Source organism: Muscardinus avellanarius, assembly GCF_963383645.1.
Source record: "Muscardinus avellanarius genome assembly, chromosome: 9".
Lineage (NCBI taxonomy): Eukaryota > Metazoa > Chordata > Mammalia > Rodentia > Gliridae > Muscardinus > Muscardinus avellanarius.
Window position 1 is genome coordinate 93554686 of NC_137795.1, and position 26353 is coordinate 93581038.

Here is a 26353-nt window from a genome sequence, read left to right on the forward strand (position 1 = left end):
AATAAGACAAAATCAACAAAGGGGCTTAAAAAATAAGGCTTGAGCCAAGCATGGTGGCACATGCCTGTTACTCCCAGTACTTGGGAGGCTGAAACCGAAGGACTACAGGTTCAAGGGCAGCCTTAGCAACACGGTGAGACTCTTAGCAACCTAATGAGAGACCCTGTTTCAAATTAAAAAATAAAAATGGCCGGGGGTGTTGCTTGGAGGTAGAAAGTTCTTAGAGGTTCAATCCCCAGTACCAAAAAAAAAAAAAAAGACTTGGAAATAGGAACATTGTACAGTAGATAATAAGTCATTATAAATGAGCCAGTAAGCAATGTTTAAGGAAGATTAATTTGACATAGTAATACAATATAGACTAATGCTTAATCTCCCTCACTCTAGCAATAAGTGGTATTTATCCAGTTACATGGACCAATTAAAGAAAAGAAATCAAGCCACTTAATTGAGATGTACTCCCAACATTTTATTTTATGTGTTCAATGATTATTTATCAAAACTTATATTTATCTTAAAATTACATATAACTAATAATTGTTATAATCAGCTACATATTAAATAATGACAGTCATTAAAATAAAAAGTAAAAAATTTACTCTTGAGGTAATAGGAAACCTAAATTTATGTTGGGTATATTTGGATACATTTAAAATGATGATTTTAAAGTGTCAGCATTTATGATATGCCAAAAATAGTGTCTTTTGCAATTAAACTCATACTAGAAACAATTAATGTCAACTTTAAAATGTAGGAAGGGGAATATGTTTTTTCAAAACTATATTACAGGATCACAAACTACTGTGAAAGCATTTGTCTGAGATTGGATATTTTGGCCCATTAGGAGTTGTTTTTTTCAATTTTATAAAAGCAGATTTCTTACAGTCTATACCAACATCTTATCTACCAAATGAGAATTGAATTTTTAAAGTATTAAAGCTGAAATATTAAACAGTAAAAATATTTTAAGTGATTATATTTAACAACATTACATTTTACTTTTATGTTTACATTGACCTTTCTTAGAATGTAAAGCTTTAAAAAAAAAAAAAAGAAGCAGAGAATGCCTCCTTTCTCATATCTGAGTATGGATACCCAATAATCTCTCACAAGTAATAATGTTGATGAACATTAGTTATTATAGAGAGTGTACATGGCTGATCACAATAAGGTAAAGTTGAGTCTAAAACTGAAGCCTCCCTAGTGCCCATTTTCATAGTATTGCTCCTGTTATTTTGACAGAAAAATTTGAAGTCCTAGTAGGTTGGAACCTTATTCATCATAAGTATTCTTTTCCTCTTTTTTTTTTCTTTGTAGTCCTGGGGATTGAACCCAGGAGTGCTCTGCCCCTGAGTTGACCCCCAACCCTTTTCACTTTTTATCTTGAAACAGGATCTTGCTAAGTTCTTTTGGCTGGCCTCGGACCTGTGATCCTCCTGTTTTATCTTCCCCAGTCCTGGGGTGACAGGCCTGCACCACCACACCTGGCTCCTCAGGGTTTTTATCCCACTCCTACGTGTGAGGGATTGAAAGTCACTGTGTATTCTCCTTTCTGTGTTACTTAAAGTACTTGAAGCATTTGAGTACTAGAAAAGGGGTGTGTTACCGGAGGCTCCAGTCCCACATCAGATGGCCTCATGGCTGTGGGCCTCCGGCACATCCTGGCAGGAGTGTGTGGTGGAGCAAACAACTTATATCGTGAACCAGGAAGCAGAGAGGCCTGAGACCCTCAGTCCCCTTGAAATACACCCCGGGGACCTTAGGACCATGAATAGGACTCTAGCTCCTCAAGCCGTTAGCACGGGTCTTGGAGGTGGGAGGCAACATCTGTGTTCAAACCGGAGCATCACTGCATTCACAAGTTTTCGTCTGGAAGTATTTTTTGTATTCTGAAGTGATCCTTTCCTATCCATTGGACATAGCCCTTTTTTTTTTTTTTAGAGGGATTAATTTTAATCCTTATGTAGAAAAACCTTTCACATCTGTGCAGATAGCTATCTCGGTCCATTGAGGTTTTATTTTAATTTTGTTTCCTGGACAGTTTCTAAAATGTTCCCAGTTTCCAGTGTCTCTGGGATCTGCAAATCATCCGAGTTACCCTTCTCCATTGCTCATTAGCTTGGCAGTGTCCATCCTGAAAAGGAGTGCCCCAAATCAGGCCCGGGGCTCCCAGACACGCTCCGGCTGTGGCATAGAACCATCACTTGGGTTGTGCAGGGCCAGCGCAATTCTTTTTTCTTTTATAATATACTCTTATCGGTACGTCGTAATCATACATCACAGTGAGGTTCGATGCAATGCACACACGCACCCAGCACTCGTGTGACTCCCTCTGGACACCCACTCCCCATACATGTTAGTGAGATTGACTATAATACTTTCATATATGGATATAGTGATGTTTGAGCCTTCTTTTCCCCTTCTCTACCTCCCTCCCCCCAATCTCCTGGTCTGTCATGCCGCGCGCGTGTGTGTGTGTGTGTGTGTGTGTGTGTGTGTGTGTGCCCAGCCCTATTTTATTTTTTGAATGGTCTCACTAGTTTGCAGAAGGCCTCACTAAGTAGCAGAGGCTGGCTGCAGACCCTCCATCCTCCTGTCTCAGCCTCCCGAGTACTGGGCTTACAGGCATGCGCCGTCAGGCCGGCGCTGATCTCTTATCTGAAGTCCTTTTGTTCCCCATGTTCTCTCTAGCATCCACATATGACAGAAAGCACACGACCCTTGACCTTCTGAGACTGGCCAATGTCACTTAGCATAATTATTATATCCTAGGACTGCATTTGTTGGGTATTTATTGCACATCTACAGAAACACTGTGTGGAGTGTATGGGGAGAAAGAAGTTAACCAGTTGCAGAGTCTATCTCTAATGAATTTATATTCTAGTTGAAGAATTATAGGAAGGGAAGTATAGGACCAAAAATAGGATGCATATATACAGCTCTCATTTATGGTAAAAAGCATGGAAGGTGGGTGAAGACTCCATATTCCAGGAGGATGGAATCACTAAAGAGGACAGAAAAGGCTGGGGAAGGGGACGGACTAGGTTTTGTGGAAAAGAAGAAAGATTTAGACATAGAGGCTTCAGAAGGGAAAGGAATGAATCAGGGCAGTGTAAGGAGGCCGGAGGAGGAGGGAAAGGATCTTGTATGTCAAGTTCCAGAAACTTGGTCTTATTAAATTAGGTAATGGGGAGCCACTGAAGGTGTGTGAGCAGGGAGGACCAGGTGCAATCCTGGGCTCTGGGCAGATTTGGGGGGAGCTTTTTTAAGTGTATTGGAAAAGCAAGATGATAAGGTAGAAGAGGAAAAGATTAATTAAGGGCTGAATTAGAAAAATGGAGGGCAAGGGGCAGTGCAAGAGACACCAAAGAGCCAACACTCGAAAGACTTGGCCAAGGGCAGGAAATGCAAAGAAGATACACTTTGTGAAATTATTGTTATCTTTTCTATTTGCAATTCTTAACATAAATTCAAGATCTCACATGTACCCATTAAATGTAGTATTATTTTTAACTCCTCATTCCAATCTATGGAGATATTTTTAAATCTTCATTCTGTTATAAAAAAAATCTTAGCTATTCCTCCAAATTCCATGTCATCCTTGATTTTAGAAACAATCTTACTTTATGTATGTCATTGGAAAAAAATAATAAAAGTATGATAGGACAAGGCTGAGTTGAGAAATTTGGGGCTCTACATCTTGAGACTTCCTTTCAGATGGACATCTATACATTGCTCAGTACTTGAGGAGTGCTTAAGTTTTTCTAACTCAGAACCTGGGCTTTAGCTCAAGACCAGCCTTGCAATGCAAGTCTGAATGCCCGCTTTTCACCTACTGGTAATATAACCCTGAGCAGCTACTAACCTTCTTTGTCTCAACTTCTTTGTCTATAAAAATGGATAATGACAATTCTTTCCTGAAAGAGAAATTTTTTAATGTGGATATTTTTAAAACTGTGTTTTAGCTAAATAGGAACACACATGCGTGCTTGCGTGCGCGCGCGCGCACACACACACACACACACATATACACACAGATTAGCTGTTTTTTTTTTGGTGGCACTGGGGTTCTTGGAAGCCCTTCTACCTCCGGGCTACACTCCCAGACCTATTTTTACATTTTATATTTGGAAACAGGGTCTCCTAAGCCAGCGCGCGCGGCTGGCTTCGAACCTGCGCGATCCTCCTGTCTCTGCCTCCCAAGCGCGGGGATTACAAGCGTGCGCCACCACGCCCGGCTTAGCTGTTGTTTTGATACTCTCTGTGATAGTGGTTAGGATTGTCTTTTCATTACCCATAGTACCTTCTATTAGAGACTTTATCTGGTTTCCTTCTGGTGTCTTCCTACTCTTGGCCTTTTGGGGTTCTTTTTTTTCTTTTTTTTTTTTTCTTCTTCTTTTTTTTTTTTTCATCTTAGAGATTGAACCCAGGGCTTTCTACGTCTAAACTTTACCCTCAGCCCAATTTTATTCTTTATTTTGAAACAGGGCCTCACTAAGGTGCTAAGGGCCTTGCTAAGTTGCTAAGGCTGACCTCGAACCTGCGATCTTCTTGCCTCAGCCTCTCAATAATCCAGTGCTGGGTTACAAAGTGCACCACCATGCCCAGCCTAATCCTGACCCTTTTAATGCGAACATCCCCATCTCATGTCTTCCCAAGATAGGTGTGTACAAGCCAGCTACAGACAATACTCTAGGGATTTGTTCAAGAATCTTCCCATCCCTTTTAAGGCCCACTTCTCCTTGCTTTGTTGATCCATTTTTTAAGAATTCTCATCCTGGGCAGCTCTCAAATTACCGCTGGGGAAAAAGTCAAGAAAACCAAGAGCCAAGTTTACCATTTCTTCATTTAAGTCAGTTAGGAAAGGAACAAAGTCACATGACTTGTTATCTGTGAGATCATCTTGGCACCTAGTGAGGACCACTTCTGAATTGTTCACAGACTATATTAATAATCTGTTCAGAATTTTGCTGATAATTCCAAATTCTCCCTGATTCTTTACCTTCCTTTTATGAGCCTCAGGGATTTGCTCTCAAGCATTTTGGATTCCAAGAAAAATTCCCTAAACTTATTAAAATAGTCTGTTTTTGTGGGAATGGGGATTGAACCCAGGATCATTCTACCCCCAAGCTACACCCATAGGCCTATTTCTTTTATTATTTTTATTTTGAAACAGGGTCTCACTAAGTTGCAGAGGGCCTAAGTAGCTGAGGCTGGCCATGAACCCAGATCCTCCTGTCTCAGCCTCCCAAGTACTGGGATTACAAGCATGCGCCACCACATCCAGCTTAAAATAAGTTTAGAATATTCTTTGATCTCACTAACTCTAAGCACAGTTGATTATTCTATCCTAAAAATGGTTTGTTACTTGATTTCTAGGGCTTCTATTATTCTCTCAACCCTGTGTGAGAGTTTATAGACAGGGCAGAGTGGGGAATGTGAAGCGTTTGCCTTCCTCTGGTTTACTGGCTGTTGGAGGTGGGAGAGAGGAGACAAGTAATAGATAAACATAATACACAAGGAATTTTAGAAAATTTAAATGCTGTGCGGAAAACAAATGCCAGCCGGGAATGGTAGCACGTACCTAGAATCCCAGTACTTGGGAGGCTGAGACAGAAGGGTCATGGGTTCAATGACAGCCTCAGCAACATAGTGAGACTTTAAGCAACCTAGCAAGACCCTGATTTGAAACAAGAAATTAAAAAATAAAGGGGCTGGGGGTGTAGTTCAGAGTAGAATGCCCCTGGGTTCAATCCCTAGCACCACGAGTGGTAAGGAATGCAGTAGGGGGACGCATAACTTAGTAATCTGGAATGAGGCCCTTGCAGTGTTAAGTAGCATGCCCCAAGGGGGTCCCTGTGGAGTTGAGGTTTGAGGAAGGGCTGGAGGGAGTTGAGGAAGATAAAGTATTCCCTGGCAAAAGACCAAGGCCCTAAGGTTCTTGAGGGAACAGGGGGCCATGAGCCTGGTTGCAGGATGGTGAGCAGGGTGATGGGTATTAACAGATGGCTGTGACAAAACAAAGGGCCAGACCACAGGAAGGGTATTGCGTTCTCCTTGAAGTGAGATGAGAGCCATTATAGGAATTGTGCCTACGAGCAGCACGATCTTACCATCTTACTGACACTGTATTTTGTGTGTATTTATGTATGTATTCTGGTACTGAAGACTGAACCCCGGGGCACTGTATCACTGGGCTATGCCCCTAGCCCTTTTTATTTTTTATCTGGAAACAGGGTCTGGCTAAGTTGCTGAGAACTCAATAAATTGCTGCAGGCTGGCCTCAAACCTATAGTCCTCCTGTCTCGGCCTACCAGGTGCTAGAATTACAAGTATGTGCCACCATGCTTGACTTATTTATAGTTTAAAATACAAATATTGAAAATGGGCTGCAGGGAGACAAAGATGGAAGCAGGGAGACCGATTCAGGGCTATTGCAGTTGTCCAGGTGAGAAATGAAGGCAGCTCACATTGCTGATGGCAGCAGAGTTGGTAAAAACTGGTTGAGCGCTGAATATATTTTCAAGGAACAACCAGCAGAATTCCTTGTCAGAGTGGCCATAGGATCTAAGAGAGAGAAAGGTGTCAGAAATGGCCAGTGAAAAAAATGAAGCCACCTGCCACTGGATGGAGGACACTGCAGGTTTGGGAGCAGGTAGAGTAGGACTTAGATTTCTGGTGTCCACTAGCCGTCCATGTGAAGATAGGAAGTATGGGTAGGTGCATCAGAAGGAGAGAGCTGTGTCCTGCTGGAGATATGTGCTAGCCACTGACGTACACATAGTATATATAAAGAACATCTAAAGCCATGATACTAAATGGAAGTTCCATGGCATGAGTGTACACGCGGCACATCAGAGAACTGTGGACTTGAAGCGGTTTGAAAAATGAGGAATAGCCAACAAGGGATGATAAGAAGCAACAATCAGTGAGGTAGGAGGGAAATAAAGACGACCCAGTGACATGGGAACCAAGTAAAATCGAGGTGGAGCTCAAATGCTGCTCCTAGGCTGTCATTAGCACTGAGAACGGGCTAACACATTGAGCTAAGCAAAGGTCAGCGGTGACCATCACAACAGCTATTTATAAGGAGCAGTAGGGGTGAAAACCAGACCGGGGTGGACTTTTCAACAAAAATGGTAGGGCTGAGGATGCAGCTCAGTGGTAGAGCACTTGCCGAGCATGTGCAAGGCCCAGGGTTGCATCCTCAACACTGCAAAAGCAAAATAAAGACAACAGAAATGAAGTACGTAGATTGTAAAATACAAGTAAAACTTTTACAGTGAATTTTGCCCCAAAGAAAAATGGAGTGGTCATTGGAGAAGGGAGGTCGTGTGAAAGTATTTTCTTATATGTTATGATATTTTAAATATTTGAAGAAAATCATCTGGAAAGAAAGAAAATGGTCGGTGTAGGAAAGAAAAGGGAGAATTGGCCGGGCGTGGTGGCGCACGCTTGTAATCCCCGCGCTTGGGAGGCGGAGACAGGAGGATCGCGCAGGTTCGAAGGCAGCCGCACTGGCTTAAGAGACCCTGTTTCCAAATAAAAATATAAAAATAGGTCTGGGAGTGTAGCCCAGAGGTAGAAGGGTTTCCAGGAACCCCAGTACCACCAAAAAAAAGGGAGGGGGGAGAATTGCAGAGGCTGTTTTGGGCTAAGCAGGGGTGGTGTCTGATGCACGAGTGGAGTGATTGGTCTGGGGCATGACCAGGAGGAGTTTGTTCACTGTGGACTGCCCTACCTTTAGCAATTGAGTTATTCCTCTGTCGTTCATATTTCACCATTTTGTCCAACACAGGGAGCCTCTGTCTCTCTTGCCCGGCTTCTGTTGGAACAGTCATTGGCATATTGCAGTCGTCAAGAGTGTCTTGATTCCTCCCTCTAAGGGCTGGACCACTTTAACACCCCTCCTGGACAGTCTCTGGGGTAGTGCGCACTTCTGAGTACCCATTCTCAGGTTATTCCACATACAAGGGAATTTAAGCGAGCGAACTACCATGGCTGCTGAATTGCAGGACTATGTTGAATTTGTCTTAGGGCTTGGAAAAGTGATGTTAGGATTCTTTGAAGGGGAATAAATAGAAAGTCATTTCTGTTTGTTGTACAGAAACGCACTGCCACGTGCACACACACATACGTCCGCACATGCATACAAGGGCGCGTGCACGCACGCGCACACACACCCATAATGCATGTTGCCTGTTACTTAATCAGCTTTGTCAAGTTTAGGGAGAAAGTGTTTTCTTGTTGTCTGAATCGGAAGATGGGAGGTGTCCTCACTTCCTCTCTTCCCATGGATTGCCCTCCCCCAGATTGGCACCTGCTTGAGGAGTAATTAGGGCAGTCCTAATTTGGACAGCCAAATCCTGATTACAGTGAGAGGAAAAACAGGAAATGTTCTAGTTTTACTGCCAGCAAATGACTGACTTAAATAGAAAGCCATATACAATTCAAATGATCCAAAATGATATAACACTAGCGAAGGAGGAAGGGAGTGGGGAAACATTGCAATCCGATCCTCCCCCGCTGGACGCAGAGAGTTTGGGTAGAGGGATGGGATCCGCAAGCTCACAATGCCCTCTGCCGAGGAGGCTCGGCTGGCTTTCCACGCTTGCCCTGAGAAGGAGCAGCCACTGGGAGTGTGGAGATCTGAGGAAAGGTCAGGTGCATCTCACCTTTCTGTGAGCACCTCACTCCAGAGAGAGAAACTGTACTGCATAATGATGTCACGTTGCACGCTTTGGATAAAGAGCTTGCCTAAAAGTGGTATGAGGATTAGAAGTGTTTTCCTTAATTAGTCACCCCCTGGAGCTTAAAGGAAGACTCAGCTGTGAATTCTGCACTGCAGCAGCGCTCCGGCAGTTGGTCCATTTCTCGGCTACTTCTAAGCCGAACGCCTCTCTCCCCTTTCTTGTTCTCTTTGCCCGGAGATGCAACTGGTGGCTTGTGTGGCCCCAAATAATAACTTACTGATTTCTATGTGTTCTCATGTAAGCATTTTTTTATGCATTTTTTAGTTCATTCTCTTTTTTTCAGGGTCCAGTAAAGAACCTGCACCACCCCGTAATCGGACCTGGTGAAGAATTCAAAATAAACCTCTTTTCTACTATTAGAGGCACAATCGATATGAGACATTAGTGTATTTTAGGGGGCAGGAAGGTATAGCCACCGTCAGGGCTCACCTTTCTCCACTTCATCACAGAGGAGTTAGAAGGCATGTGAGAACGCAGACAGAGCCGACAGGGATGCTCCTGCAGTCACTGATGGCAGAGACCAGGTCCAGCCCAGCTCTGGATATGTTTTTGGAAGGAATGAGGAATCTGCTGACAGAATGGACAGGACAGCAAGTTGTGCGGCAGCAGGGTTGGACGTGGTGCGTGAGGGAAGTTTGAGAAAGGAGATGATTAGGATGGAGAATTTTGGAGGGAGTTGAAAACTTCCCACGTAGGGTGAAAGAATACTGTCACAGGTTTTGGTGAGGACGGCGACGTGACCAAAGTGGTGTTTTAAGATCTTCTGGGGAATACTATGCTAAGTGAGATCAGCTAGTCTCAGAAAGTCAAAGGTTGTATGTTTTCTCTCATACGTGGACGGTAAAAAGAAAATAGCCAACAAAAGCGATTTCAGGTAAATGAAGACAGGAACCAGCTGTGGAAGGGGGTTGGGGAGGGAGGAAAAATAACACGTAGAATTGAGGATGGAAATGGTCCAGATAGTGCTGTCTATATAGGAAGGTATCAATCCCAATTTCACTAACATGTCTGGGGAGGGAGAAGTGGGGAGCTGGGTGTGATGCACAGGGAAAGACACCACGTGCTATGTGCGTGTGTTTTTATCTCGCTATATTGTCTAATTACAATGCACTAATAAAAGTGTAAATATTTTTCTCATTAAACAAAAAAGGCTTCTTGGTCCCATTGGGCTGACTAGATACTAGATACTTGAGGTTTCTGGTGTAAGCAGAGGCTTCCGTCCTACAGGAACAGAAGCCAAGCTGAGCCTGTGCAGCCTCTTGCAACCTAGATAACTTTGAGCATCAGAAAAGCCAAGTCCAATACAAGGAGAACATTCTGCAAACTTGATTTCAGTCTGCCTGTTCAAGCCCTTTTTCTTTTGGCTCACCTCACACTGCTATGTATTCGTTTTTATTAAATATTAAATAGACACAAATAAACATTATAAAGTATATACAGAATCTGCTTTGCAGAGAGCATTCAGCGAGTACAAGCTTCTATTATGTTCTCCTGGAATTTATTTTGTATAGCTCAATGCTGGTGTGTTATTCCACTGTATTATAATTTAAATTTTTATGTATTTGACCAGTTACTGGTTTACATGCCTTCATCTCTCTAGAACATTATTTTTCAACTGTGGCTTCCCATCAGAGTTATATGGAGAATTTTAAAATATACTTATTGAACTGGGTATGGTGGCACATGCCTATAATTCTAGTACTTGTAAAGCTGAGACAGGAGGATCACAGGTTTGAGGCCAGTCTCAGCAACTTATAGAGACCCTCATCAACTTAATGAGATCCTGTTTCAAAAATAAAATAAAATAGACCTAGGGGTATAGCTCAGAGGTAGAATGCCCCCGGGTTCAATCTCCAGTACCACACACACCCAACAAAATGCACTTACCAGATTTCCTACCTTAGGTCCACTGACAGGCCTGGACATATGTAGTTTTTAAATATCCCCAAAGTGATTCTCATGTGTATTACTGTTTATAAATCACTATCTGGACTCTCAGCTTCTAGGAGGAGGTTACTGTTACTTTCCACACAGTCATCTATGTCTCTCCATAGGGCTCTCAGGCATGTTTATTGACCAAGTAAATACTTTCACTTTCCTTCTCCAGAGGACACTGGCTCCTCTCCTGGCCCAGTACAGATGTTGCTCCCTAACTATGTGTCCTACGAATTCCGCAGCAAGCAGCCGGTCCTCCTTTCCCCTGCCTAGCACAGTCTGCCATGATCAGATAGGAGTCTATTGCAGTAACCTTGATGTCAATAATGAGGACCTGAGCCAGAAGGGAAATAAACAGTAAAGTACAGTCGCTACGCAGGGGACTCTGTAGTCATGAGCTTATCTCGTCAGTCACGACTATTTTGTTAAATTAGATTCTCCCTGCCTTCCAGATGAGAAAACAGAGGTTCAGAAAGGTTAATAATGGGGCAAAGGTCACAGAATGTGGAAGTCATAGTGCGTGCATTAGAAGCTAAGTCTCCTGAATACAAAGCCCAAAGAAAAGGCAATGGAATTATAGAAGAAATAAGAAACCTGAACACTGTTTCAAATGGTTTAAAGAGACAATAATAAGGAGCATAGACTCCAGAGTAGTAGGTGTGGGCCCCTCCAGGCTCTGCTTCACCGGCCTGTTGACCACAGGCAAATCCCCTAATCTCTGTGCCCAGCATTTCATCTATCAAATTGGGAATAATGTTTACCACAGGGGATTGTTGTGAGGACCGAAAGAGCTAATATATTTAACATACATAGAGGAATGTCTTGTTCATGGTAAATAAATATTAACAAATATGATTATTTGTTAATAATCCTAAATACTACATAAGTGGTAATACCAAATAAGTGTTAGCAAATATGATTATATGCTAAGAATCCTAAATACTAAATAAGTGATAATACTAAATACCAAATAAGTGTTAGCAAATACGATTGTTAATAGTATCTGTGATATTTTCTTATCACTTACTTCTAAAATAACTATCAGCCACTGATATTTGCCAATAAGATGTCACAGGAAAGATATTTTTATGACTTCAGTGTTTTCCCTGTTGTTTTATGCTTCAATTGTATTATTTTATCATATAATCTATTATTTTATCCATTTAACAATTATTGAGGCCAGTAATTGTTAAATGAATTATATCACTGAATACATCAGGTATTGGCCTAATGCTAAAGCCAGACAAGAATATCACAACAAAAGAAAACTATAGCCCAACATTATTTGATGAACAAAAATGCCTAAATTCTCAACAAAATGCTTAGCAAATCAAATTCAGCAACTCATTAAAAGGATCATTCACCATGATCAAGTGGGATTTATCCCTGGGATACAAAAATGCTTCAACATACATAAATCGATGAATATGATACATCACATTAACTGAGTAAAGGAAAAAATTATGATCATCTCATTAGGTGCAGAAAAAGCATTTGACAAGTTAATTTTCCTTTCATAATGAAAACCCTCAACAAATGAGGTATAGAAAGAATATACTTTAACACAATAAATGAATATACCTTAACACAGTAAGTGTTATATAAGAATATACCCTAACACAGTAAATGGACCCTATATGATAAGCCTATAGCTAATGTTACACTCAATGGTAAAAGATTGAAACCCCTTTCTCCAAGTTCTAGAACAAGACAAGCCTACTCTCACCAATTCTATTTAACATAATAATGGAAGTCTCTGCCGGAAAACTATGTGACCTATGAATTCTGGAAGAAAGAAAGATGCAAAATAGTTGCTGTTTGCTGATGACATTATCATATATACAGAAAACCCTTAAGATCCCATGAAAAAAAAACAATTAGAACTAATAATAGTACAGTAAAGTTACAGGATGCAAAATCAACATACAAAAATCAGTAGGACTTATATACATTAATAACCAACACACTAAAAAAGGAATCAAGAGAACAATCCCATTGACAATAGCCACGCACAAAAATGCTCAGGAATAGCTTTACCCAAGGTGGGGAAAGACCTATATCCTGAGACTATAATACATTATAAAACAAATCGAAGAAGACGCAAATAAGTGAAAAGATAACCTGTGTTCGTGGATTGGAAGAAGTAATATTTTGAAAATGTCCATACTATCCAAGGTGATCTGCAAATTCAGTACATTCCAGTTAAAATTATGATGCAGGGTTTTTTTGGTAGAAATAGAGAAATAATCCTAAAATTCACATGAAGCACAAATAAACCTGAATAGCCAAGGCAATTGTGAGCATAAAAAATGAAGGTGGAGGCATCGCAATATCTGATTTCATTCTACACTGAAAGCAAGAGTAACTGAAACAGTATGGTACTGGCATAAAAATGGATTCATCAACCAATGCAATAGAACAGAGAGCCCAGAAATGAATCCAAGCATGTGTAGTTAATTCTTAAATTTTTTTCCCCTGCGGTACTGGACATAGAACCAAGGATCATTCCACTTCTGGGCTGTACCCCTAACCCTATTTTATTTTTTTATTTGAAGCAGGGTCTTGCTAAATTGCTGAGACTGGCTTTAAACCTCAGTCCTCCTGCTTCAACCTGCCAAGTAATGGGATCACAGACAGTTAATTCATTTTTTTATGAAAGTGTCAAGAATATATATTGAGGAAAAAACATTCTCTTTGATAATATCATTGGGCAACCTGGATATTCATATGCAGGAGAATGAAATTGGACCCTTTTTCTACATCACATACAAAAAATCAATTCCAAGTAGATTAAAGACTTAAAGTTAAGGTCTGAAATTGTAAAGCTACAAGAAGAAAACATGGGGGTAAAGATCATAACATAGATCTAGGTGATGGCTGTTCAGGTTGATTCCTAAAGTGTAGACAATGAAAACAAATTTAGATAAATAGTATTACATTAAAAAAGAAACGAAAGCCAGGCGTGGTGGCACACACTTGTAATCCCAGCATTTGGGAGGCTGAGACAGGAGGATCCCGGTTCATGGACAGCCTTAGCTACTTAGTGAGGCCGCCCTTTGCAACTCAGTGAGACCCAGTTTCAAAATAAAGAATAAAAAATAGAGCAGGGGGTATAGGTCGGAGGTCGAATGCCCCTGGGTTCCATCCCCAGACCGGCAAAAAAAAAAAAGAAGAAGAAGAAAAGTTTCTACACAGTAAGAGAAACAATGGAAACAATTGCAAGAGAAAAAATAACCTACAGATTGGGAGAAAATATTTGCCAGCCATACATCTGATAAACAGTTAATCTTCAAAACATAAAAGAAACTCAACTTTAAACAATGAAAACAATCCAATTTAAAAGTAAGCAGTGGGTGCTAGGGATACAGTTCAGGGGTAGAGCACATGGAGGCCCTTTGTTCAATCCCCAAAATCACCAAAAAGAAGAAACAAATGATAGGCAAGGGACCTGAGTAGACATTTCCAACCAGAAGACATACGAGTGGCCAACAGACATATCCAGAAACACAGTTCAACACTGCTGACCATTAAGGAACTGTGAATTAAGACCCCAACGAGGTGCTCGCTTTGGCAGCACATATACTAAAATTGTATACACAGATTCGCATGGCCCCCGCACAAGGATGACACACAAATTCATGAAATATTCCATATTTTTATAAAAAAAATAGGGCTGGAGGTATAGCTTGGAGATAGAATGCCCCTGGGTTCCATTCCCAGTACCACCAAAAAAAAAAAAAAAAAAAAAACCACCCACAATGAGGTATCACCTCACACTTGTCACAATGGCCATCATCACAAAAGATAAAAGTAAGGTATTGGCAAGTAGAGTAAAGGGATCCTTACACCCTGTTGTTGGGAATGTAAATTAGTACAGGTCAATGGAAAAATGCAAATGGAGGCCCCACAAAAAGTTAAAAGTAGAATTACCACATGATCCCGCACTACCACTTCTGAATTTTTGCCCCAAATATTTGAAATCAGTACGTCCAAAATATAACTGTGTTCACTGCAGCTCTATTCATAAAAGCGAAGAAGCTATAGAATCAGCCTAAGTGTCCATAACTGGATGGATAAAGAAAGTGTGATACATATAAACAATGGAATGCTATCAGCTTAAAGATAAAAAGAAAACTGTCATTTGTGACAACGTGGACGGAATTGGCAAATATAATACTAAATTAAATAGGCCAGACACAGGAAGAAAAACACCTCATGTCCTCACCTACATGTGGAAGCTAAAACAATGGAATTCAAAGAAGCAGAGGATGGAGCTGTGGCTACCAAATGGCTGGAGAAGGGGAGACGAAGAATGGAGCCATAAGGGTTGTTGTTGTTGTTGTTGTTTTCCATTGCAATATATTGTACACTTTGGTAAATACAACAACTAATCATGTTTCAAAATCATTAACTTTCTAATGTCCTCACCACAAAAATAGTATCTATGATGATATGTTCATCAGCTTGATTTAATTACTTCACATTTCATTCATAAATCATAACTTTACTTTGTACTCCATAAATATATACAGCCATGATTTGTGAATTGACAACTTTAAAATAAAAATTGTAATACATACACAATTATTTATTCAGGCTCAGGAGAAAAGGAATGAGTCAGGCCAGGCAAGGTGTTGCCTTCCTGGGTTTTACATTCTAATGGAGGGAGATAAATGATAATCAAGCGAAAAACACACAAAATAGATTTCCCAATAATGAGGATCATGGGATTTTAAAAATATAAAAACAAAACTATTCTGGGTGAAGGGCAATAGCAGAAAAGGATGTGGTGGTGTTTGAGCACAGTTTTGAAGGGAGAGAAGGAGCCACATGGCCAGGAAGGGGCAGAAGCAGATGGAAGACAGGAACTAGCTTAGCGCTCATGTGAATTCAGGTTAGTTTAACAGAGCAGAGTGAGCTAAAGAGGTTAAATACCAAATGAGGCCTGCCAGCCAGAGAGGTCAGGTCATTGGGGTCTTCTCTGGCTACACATGAGAATTATGTGCGAGTTTAAAAATAGCCGGCCTAAGCCCTATTTTAGACTGTGGAATTGATAGATTTTCAAATGCTTCTCTAGTGTTTTAATGTACAGCCAGGATTAAGAACCTTTGAAGAAGGGTCTCGAGACCACAGCATTTGAGATTTATTCTAAGTGCATGGGAAGACATGCAAGGTTTAAACAGAAGCTACCTGACCTAATATATTTTTATAAAGATCTTAAAGATATTCAAACACAGAATACATTTAAATTTGCTTAGCATCAGAAAAGTCTGAATATTAACAGTTAAGACAGATTTTATATTAATTCTTGGTCCACCGCCTGTGTTGTAATATAATTCTTTTCTTTCTGGGTTTTTAAATGTCAAACAATTATGACTCTTTATATGAGAATTTGTCTATTTAAAGATTGCTATTAAATTATCTCTAAGCATTACCTTCCATAAAACCCCAGATTCCAAATCCTTCTCCCCTTGGGTCTTCTTGAATTGTTTCCCACGAACCATCACCAGAGTTATCAGATGTTTCTTAACACCTAGGTAGAAATGCACACCATCTGAAAGCTCTCTGACCAGCACTGGGTGTGGTATCAAAGATGACCTGATGTTTCTCTGCTTTATTCCCAGGTGTATTCTGTTCCGTCTTACCCTAAGGGACTTTTTGCTTTGGCTTTTCTGTTGGCTGTTTCTCGTTTTCTTCAGCATCATACTACTATCTCTAACTTTGCATTCCTAATTGTCATTATCACGTGTGTTGCTGGACTTTGCACAGCAGCTTGGCCTTCTGTGGGCCTATGGTCATCCACAGTCTAAATTGGACCAGAGCAGTTCAGTTTGGAACAGCTTTGTCCTGGGGTTCATTTGTCTATCTTGCCTCCTCGTTTTTGAAGTGTCTGAATGCTTCAATCTGGGAAAGTAAGCATCATGCCCAGGCTGTCACCAAACAGTGGAATCCAATTAGCCCTATCTGCCCCTGGTTGTTTACCTAATGAAAGATTCAGCACCCCAGCTGTGTCCAGGGACCATGCACACTTGCACTCCCCAACTGTTCCAGCGTGGAAACCCCGCACATCAGAGCTGGTTGGCACCAGCAGATGTTTCCCGAATGAAACCCACTCAACCGTGTCTGGAGTGTGGACCCTCCGCGGGACAGCAGCCTTCTCACCTGTTTCAAGAGCTACACCTATTTTCTTCTTCCTTCTGGGAACAGATACAAATAGTTACACAGATGGCTCTGTCTGTGGCCCTTTGAGCTGTGAATTAATTAGTAGATTATGGTTCTGGTAGGGATGATTAGCTCTACTACTCTTATGGAAAAATTGTTAGGGATAGAGCTCTCCTTTTTCTTGAGGCCATTTGAAGATGTCCTGGAATTTCATAACTCACATGATACTGTTTGTCACAAAATCAAAAGCCAATAAGCTGGGCTCAATGCCACATGCCTATAATCCCAGTACTTGGGAGGCTGAGACAGGAGGATCACAGGTTGTGGCCAGCGTCAACAACTTAGTGAGGCCCTCTGCAACTTTGTGAGACCCTGTTTCAAAATGGAATGTCATGGAATGGAATAGGGCTGGGAATATAGCTCAGAGGTAGAATACCCCTGGGGTTAATCCCCAGTACCACACACATATACACACACAAAAAGAAAAAGAAATTAAGAAATTAAGAAAGAAAGAAAAGAAAGAAAGAAAGAAAGAAAGAGAAAGAAAGAAAAGAAAGAAAAGAAATAAAGGCAATTTGTTACAGTGGAATGAAAGAAATACCACTAGGAGAGCTGTATATTTTTTACTAATATCTTTTAAGATAAATATCTCTGAAGCCAGGCATGGTGGTACATGTGAAATATATATATATTTCCCAGCCTTCGGGAGGCAGAAACCAGAGGATCGTGGTTCACGGACAGCCTCAGCTACATAGCGAGGCCCTTCACAATTCAGTGAGACCCTGTTTCAAATAAGAAAAAAAGACTAAAAAATAGGGCTGGGGGTGTAGCTCAGAGGTACAATGCCCCTGGGTTCTATCCCCAGTACTGCAAAAACAAAAAATTATCTCTGAAATAAAAAATATCTTTAGAATAATTATATGCTAATTAATGCCAGTATTTCAATTTAGAATATTTGAAATTGTTGTGGGGATATTGGTGTTTATTCTAACATGAATTAACATATTTGTTATTGAGAGCAGTATGTGGTAATATCTTAATTAATGTTACTATTGTTTAATAAATGGGATCTGAGAATATTAAGTAGTAATATAATACTGAACTTTTAATTAATGTAGTGTTTTAAAAATAACTCAATAAGTAATATGGATTTAATATAATGTATTAATATAATGTATTACTAAGCTGTTTTTTGTCTTATCCTATCAAGTGCCAAAATAGGAAACTATAGCCCCCAAAGTATACAATACCATCTCATACTTATAGACCCAAACTGTTTTCTGAACCATAGGTGCAGACCATGTCTGGCTCAAAGGTTGAGATACAACAAAAATTAGTTGCGTTTAGGTTTGCAGAACTTAACTTGTCATATGGCCCCAAAAGGAACTGAACCACCCACCTAAAGTTCTTTCTAGATGCTAGTACTGAAATTTCAACTTTATGTAATATCCCTATGTCACAAAAAAACTGTTCTTTTAATTTTTTATGAGCCATTTAAAGATGGCAATGCAGGACATACAAAGACAGCTGATGAACAGGTTTGACCCATGAGCCAGTGTACCCACCTCATTGCATAATGCAAGGTAATTGCAATGTGATAGGTGATCAGTAGAAAGTAAAGGATTTTATTTGTTTCCCTTCCAGTGAGAGAAATCATCATAAGCTGTCATAGTCACCAAATTCCTCAGAGAAAGTGAGTTTTTGAGGAGGCTTTCCAGTAATAGGCCACCTTGGAATAAGTGGAGTAGGAGAAAAGTTTTGTTAGTAAAAGAAGAGGGAGACTTGTTAATAATCACTCCTTGGTTCTTTTGTTTTATATCAAGACTCTTTTCTGTTGATTTTTTTTTCAGAAAGGAACATACCTGCATTTATTTATTATTCCAACTTGTATTCAAGTCAGAGTGATCTGTGATTTTGTAGAATACCAAATAACTTAATAGTTCATCTAAGCCATTTAGTGCAAAAAATAAAAGGGAACTCACTAGAATGAATTTAGATTAATAAGTAATCTAGACTCCTAAAACTGAAGAGGACTTATTTTATCTCCAGTTCAGTTCTTATACACCTTCTAAACACCAGGTATTATACTGAGCACCAGAGATTTTAAAAAAAAAAAAACTAATAAATCAACTATACCCTCAGAGAACTCATCCAATTTGGAATCCCAACTTGTAAAAATGTGTAGCAGAACCAACAAGAATAAAGTATGTGTAAGGGTCACCCCTGGGTGTGCCTTCGGATTACCTGGGAAGCTACTAAAACTTTGTGTTGCCCCTACCCCCACACATTCTGATTTGCTTGGTCTTGGTTATGACCTGGCATCTCTCTTTTTTCTTTTTCTTTTTTTTTTTTTCAGTACTTGGGATGGAACCTAGGGGCATTCTACCTCCAAGCTATACCCCCAGGCCTCTTTTTTACGTTTTATTATGAAACAGGGTCTCACTGAGTTGCGAAGGGCCTAAGTAGCTGTGGCTACCTGTGAACAAGGATCCTCCTGTCTCAGCCTCCCAAATGCTAGGATTACAAGCATGCATCACCACGCCAGGCTGGACATCTCATTTTTTAGGCACCTACCCCAAGCGGTTCTAATGAGCAGTCAAGGTTGAAAACCTCTGGTATAGGGTTATGGTGCACAAAAGGGAGGGCTCAGCAATCAAAAAGGAAGAGCTGAGGAGGAGATGAGAAAGTCTTTCCAGGCAATGCAGTCGCCTCAGCATGCACGGGGTTTGGCACAGAGCAGCAGGCTTAGGCAAGGGAGCAAAGCTGCAGCAGGAGGTGAGGCTGAACAGGTAGGCACTCAGGTGCCTAAGTTTGGTATTTTGTGGAATTAAGAGTCACTGTAGAGTTCTGAGAAGGGGAATACCATGATCGTTTTTGTGGTTTAGAAATATGACTCTCTGGCTAGAGTGGTGAGATGGAACGGTGGTCTTGTAGCTCTAGACAAGAAGCCCCGTTGCCAGATCGTCAAATCCAAGTCAGAAATGATGAGGGTTTAACTATAGGTTTATGGCAGTGAACCTGGACTGGAAATGGCAGATTTATAAGATATATCGGAGATGAAATTGGCAGGATATGGTAACTGAGGGTGATGAAGATGACTCTGTTCCTGACTTGAATAACAGGATGGCTTGAATAGGGGATACCAGATGGTTAGTGGGAGAGAGAGAGGTGGAAAATTAGTGAATCTCTTTTGACTCATTTTAGTTTGAAATGCTGATGGACTATCAAGTAGCCTTCTCCAGCAAACTTTTAAATTTGTTGGTTTAAGACTTAGAAGAGAGGGATTCCCTGGAGATACTAATTTGTAAGTCATTAGAATAGAGATTGGTCCAGTTGGGCAAAAATGTGAGTGCCCAAGTAAAAAATGTAGAACACAGAATTTAACCTGTAGACCCCGGCAAAGACCTATAAGTTTGTCTAAAAATGGAGTTAGGCTGGTAGGAATCAAATTGGGGGGCGGGGGGGGAACAATGTTATAGAAAGCAAAGGAATAATAATTCAAGAAAAGAATGACAAACAATATCAGATGCCTTAGAATAGTTAGAGTGCGAAGATTAAAACATGGCCATGGGTTGATGGAGCAATATCCCTGAAATTTTGGTTCCAGAACCCATATTGGTATTGATTTTTGAGTAAAGAATGTGGAATAAATAGGTTTAGAGAACTCTTTTCCTAATCTACTCATCTGTTGGTGGACATTTGGGATTATGAACTGTGGCATATGCACACAATGGAATTTTACTCAGGCATAAGGAAGAACAAAACTGTGTCATCTACAGGAAAACAGAACTGGAGAGCGTGGTGCTAAGTGAGCTTAGTCGGTCTCAGAAAGTCAAGGGTCATGTTTTCTGTCATATGTGGAAATAGAGAGAAATTGGGAAACAGAAGGGATTTCAGAGAAGTAAGGAGATGTGCCAGTAGACTAGATAAAGGGAAATTAGAGGGAATGGGGGAGGAGGAGAGGAAGACTTGATGAAGTAAACAGTTCAAATAATGCTGCGTGCCAGGCATGGTGGCGCATGCTTGTAATCCCAGCCCAGTCACTTAGCGAGGCCCTCTGCAACTTAGTGAGACCCTGCATCATAATAAAGAATAGAAACAAAATAGGTCTGGAGTATCGCTCAGAGGTAAAATACCCTTGGGTTCAATCCCTAGTACCGAAAACAACAACAACAACAACAAATAATGCTATGTACATATATGAAGTTATTGATTCCCATCTCAATGTGTATGGGAACAGGCAGGAGGGGGTGGGATCCAGAGGGAAATACACCAAGTGCTGTGTGCATGTGTTTCTATAACTATGAACCTCAGTATGGTGTGTAATTATAATGTACCATTAAAAGTATATTTTTAAAAAGCCCTTTTCCTGCTCTTAGCATACACAAACTAAATAAAAATTGATAGCTTTGAAAGTATTTCAAGTAAATAAACAAACTCTAACCAAACTCAAAAGGAAGAAACAAAATGCTCTAGAAGCCATGAATGAAAGAGGAATTAAATTCCATAGAAACAATCACATGTTGGAGTGGAGAGGCCCACGGTGATATATAGGGACAGACATTTCAACCTGTAAGACAGGGAGGGAGGGAGCCTTATCTGTGCAAACATTATGAAAGAAACAGTTCCATTCATGAGCAGAACCAGGGAACCTCTGGGTTCTCAGGCCACTTATCTGATGAGTATCTCTGAAGGAGGATTAGCATTGGTAGAGAGAAATGCTGGATAAAGGAAGCGTCCTCCCCCTCCTCCCCTCCCCCTCCTCCCCTTCCCCTCCTCCTCCTCCTCCTTTTCTCTCTCTCTCTTTCTCTCTCTGTTAAGTAACATAGGGAGTTGAAGAATATTTTGTAGAGAGAAATACTAAAAATATAGGAAAAATAGGGAATAACTGGATACCCCCAAGAGCCTGAGTAGAAGAAATATGTGTATCTGTTGTAGTTGGGAGGCAGAATATTTAACATTAATAAGTCCCCTTTTTCCTCTGTCAGATAGGAAGGATGGGGGCTTGATGGGCAGTAAGGAGATACAAGAGGAAAAAGTTTTGTTATTTGTTTCTTCATTTTAAATAGCCACTAAGGGAAATGGAGAGAGGTTGAATAGAGACACATAAAATGAATGCCAAAGCCTGGCGTGGTGGCGCACGCTTATAATCCCAGATTTGGGAGGCTGAGACCAGAGGATCACGGTTCGCGGACAGCCTCACCTACTTAATGAGGCCCTCTGCAACTTAGGCCTTGTTTCAAAATAAAGAATAAAAAACAAGCCAGGGGTTGTAGCTCAGAGGCTGAATGCCCCTGGGTTCCATCTCCAGACAAGAAAGAAAGAGAGAAATAAGGAAGGAAGGAAGGAAGGAAGGAAGGAAGGAAGGAAGGAAGACAGGAAGGCAAGAAGGCAGGCAGGCAGGCAGGCAGGCAGGCAGGCAGGCAGGCAGGCAGGAAGGAAGGAAGGAAGAAGGAAGGCAGGCAGGCAGGCAGGCAGGCAGGCAGGCAGGCAAAAGCAAGAAGCATCCACCTGCAATGGCCATCCAAAATCTGAAGTGGAACCATTCTATAAGTGTTGCAGACCGGCTCAGTCCTGTTGGGGCGCGAGTCCATTCGTGGTCAAAAACCTCAGCAAAGATGGGGAAGGATTAGAGTGAAGTACTGCAGCCTCTTCTCTGCAGCAATTCTTTCCCTTCTGGGAACTAAGAGTTCCTAGTGACGGCGCTCTCTAGAAAGAATCTGATATGGACAAAGGCTTCTTGAGCCAATGACACTTTATTACAAAAACCCCCCAAAATTTATACCCTTCACCAGTAAAGTTAATAATAAGAGAAAAGGGAGTAAATGCAATCACTGTGAAATAATAGTGAATGACATGTAAACAAAGGTAATAAAACGAATCCTTCAGCTGGCTGTTGGCCTTCGAGAGATTAACTCCAGATTCTTTCCCAGGTCTTGCAGATAAGCAGTTCCAAAGGGCGACCTCCCAGAAGAAACAGGCACGCCCAAGGCTTGGAGGCTTCTCGGGGAATCTTCTTTAACTTTCTTGGAACTTTCCATCTTTTAGGCTCAGTTCATATAGCAAGTGTGGGGAGATGTGGTGATTCAGGTGGATGTGATAGGGTTTCTTCAGGTGTTGGCATCTTACCTTCTAAATCTGAAAGCTTAAGCAAACTCACAACACAGTTTGGCAGACAAAATACCACAAACAACACCACAAAGTTCTTGGTTTTAATTGTCCGATGTATTTCCTTAACTGCTGAATACTCTTCTTTAGACAACAAGCCTATTAAAAGCCTATTCATCTTTAATAATCCATTTCCCTGTCACAAACCCTCTGCAACCTGCTTCTAACCTTATAATTCCTTTCTTTCCCAGTTGGGACGTTCTTATGATAAGCTCTTCTTCATGCAAAAATGCTTTTCTTACTCTTATGGTATTTCCTTTCCTTCATACATATATATTTAGAATGTCTGTCCTTTATTTTGTCATATTCATTCCTAACCATGCGGCCAGTCTCTCTGTCTCCGGGAATGCTCATACTGGGCGTAAAAGTCAACAATCTTTTTCCTTGGCTCTATTGTATTTGGGCAACTAAGTTGTTCATCAACTAAATTGCTTCGAAGTCACACACAAAGTTTTATCTTCTCTGTCTCTAGGCAGGATCTCAAGGGTAAACAGAGTTACCTTAAACTGAGCTACCTTACCGGAGTTAATGGCTTAACCCAAGTTAGTGATAGGAATGAGGGGGAGTTAATGGCTTAACCTAAGTTAGTGATAGGAATGAGGGTCGGAGACCATTTGTGATTGCTGCAGCTGGAATGCTTATCACAGCATCTGAGTTCTGGCCAGTTTTTTCATTACTATTGAGCAGAGCCAAGGGCATTTAGACAAATTATTAGAGAATTTATTTCCACGGACTCAATTTCTTTCATAGTCCTGATCTCACATCACCGGAGCAATTCGTATAGAGAGTTAAAAGAATACTAGAAGAATAATAGTTATGCAAGAATATCTAAAAGTGGAGAATGCTTTTGGCCAGCGACCACACCTTTTCTCGGGGCTTATTTCTCACGTTGAGATTTTGCCTATGGACTGCAATAATGCAGATGCCAAGAGGGCGTGGCTTTTGCTGGTATCTGCATATAAGGCCACACCCTGCAGTGCAAATAAACGATTGTAAAAGTTAGATTGTTGTGTTAATTCTTTAGTATTGTAGAAAAGATGCAATAAATAACAAAAGAGGGACTAGAGGTCCCCCTGAAAGAGCAATTTGAGAGAATAGAGGGAAGAGGTTAGTCAGATTTATACATCTCTAATCAGTTAGTAATAGAAAATGTTTGCTTAGAGTAAGTTAGAAGGATTCTAGAAATCATCCTCAGTCTTCTAATTTATTCTAGCTTATTTTAAGAGAACGAGGGTAATATTACTCCATATAACATAAAACTATGTTACTTTCAGTCTGGCAACCACATGTCAAGGTTTATAGGCTTTAATATTTCTTATCGATAAACATCAAATTATTTGTTGGGTCAAGGAAGCTATATATATATATATATATATATATATATATATATATATATATATATATATACACACACACACACACACATACATACCATATGTATTTACCTGAAAATGCATAAAGTATTCCATTATGGCATCCCCAAAGATATTTCTGCCTGTGATGGAGGAAATTTTCTTGAGTCCTTGTTCTTCAGAAAGAAGGGGTATCCACCTAATTAGCACTCCTTTCACAAATAAATGTCATTTCTGTCGCGAGTATTACTGATGAAGATTTTTAGACCATTGAATTCAGTTCTGGTGACAGAAAGAGAAGCTTTTTTAATTAGTTTGAAATTGAACATCTAAGGTGAATTTACAGGTACATTCTGCTGAGGACAGTGTTAGTAGAACCCATGGGCCTTATTAAAGGACTTGAAGCTGTCAACTCCAGGTCACTAGCCAAAGCCCACTGGATGTAGCAATAATTAAAGACTTTCTTCTTGACATCTAGGGCAGAGGATTTTTTTTTTATGTTGATAGGTCTGCTTTGAACAGAGGGATGTCTATAGTTCAAAAAATACCTTTTAGTAGAAGTAACTGACAGTTTAAACCAAGAAGTCAAAGAATAACCTTTTGTCATACTCTGTTACCTTTTAGGTAGTACTTATGTTGCTATTTAGCAGCATTTTCTAAATATGGCCATTCCACTTTTTATTTTTTCTAGTTTTATTTTTTGTTTATTTTTATATTGGTGCATTATATTTATACATAATCATGAGGTAAAAAAAAAATTGTGTAGACATAAATGCACACATCACCCAGCCAGCCCCCACCCAGTTCCCACCCTACTTCTCTCCCCATCCCTTCCTCCCATGCTTGGTTTACTGGTTGACTATGATATGAATAAATACATTGTGTACTTTAAAGAGTTTACTTCTTGCCAGGCGTGGTGGCACACACTTGTAATCCCCACGCTTGGGAGGCGGAGACAGGAGGATCGCACAGGTTCAAAGCCAGCCTTGCTGGCTTAAGAGACCCTGTTTCCAAATAAAAAAGTGTAAAAATAGGTCTGGGAGTGTAACCTGGAGGTAGAAGGGTTTCCAGGAACCCCAGTACCACCTAAAAAAAAAAAAAGAGTTTACTTCTTCCCCCCTCCCATTCCCAATTAAGTTGTCTTATTTGCTCCTCTGTAGGATCTTATTCTTCCCCTGGAATTCCTCCTATGACCCATTTCAGCTTAGCTTTCACATATTAGGGAAAGCATCCGATTTCTTACTTTTTGCCACTGAATAATCTCTTAGCATAATGTCCTCCAGTTCCATCCATTTCCCTGTAAATGCTGCAATTGTGTGTGTGTGTGTGTGTGTGTGTGTGTGTGTGTGTTTTATGGCTGAGTAAAATTCCATTGTGTACATATCCCACAGTTTTGTAATCCATTCATCTGTTGATGAACATCTTGGCTGGTTCCATAGTCTGGCAATGGTGAATTGTGCAGCTATGAACATAGATACACATACATTAGTTTGGTAGTTTGGTTTACTTTCTTTGGGTAGATACCCAGAAGTGGTATTGCTAGATCGAATGGTGAATTCGTTCCCATTGTTCTGAGGATTCTCCATACTGTTTTCCAAAGTGGTTGCACTATTTTGCAGTCCCACCAACAATGTTTCAGAGTTCCCACTTCTCCACATCCTCGCCAGCACCTGTTGTTGTTTGTGTTTTGGATGTTTGCCATTCTAGTTGGAGTTAGGTGAAATCTCAGGGTAGTTTTGATTTGCATCTCTCTGGTTGCCAATGATGTTGAGCATTTTTTCATACATTTATTGGCCATTTGAATTTCTTCTTTTGTGAAGTGTCTTTTTAGTTCGCTTGCCGGTTTTTTGATTGGATTATTTTTTTTAGTGTTGAGTTTCTTGAATTCTCTGTATATTCTAGATATTAGTCCACTATCAGAGGAGTAGGTGGCAAAATCTTCTCCCATTCTGTTGGCTCTCGATTGAGGTTCTTGACAGTTTC

The 26353-nt window shown here is 40.5% G+C and overlaps 1 protein-coding gene across 1 annotated transcript in view; it reads left to right on the forward strand.

Annotated features, from left to right (window-relative positions):
- The window catches only part of EXOC4 (exocyst complex component 4), a gene marked incomplete at both ends in the record, with an annotated part of 858131 nt that overhangs the window by 680789 nt on the left and 150989 nt on the right, over positions 1–26353 (forward strand). The window lies entirely within an intron of this gene.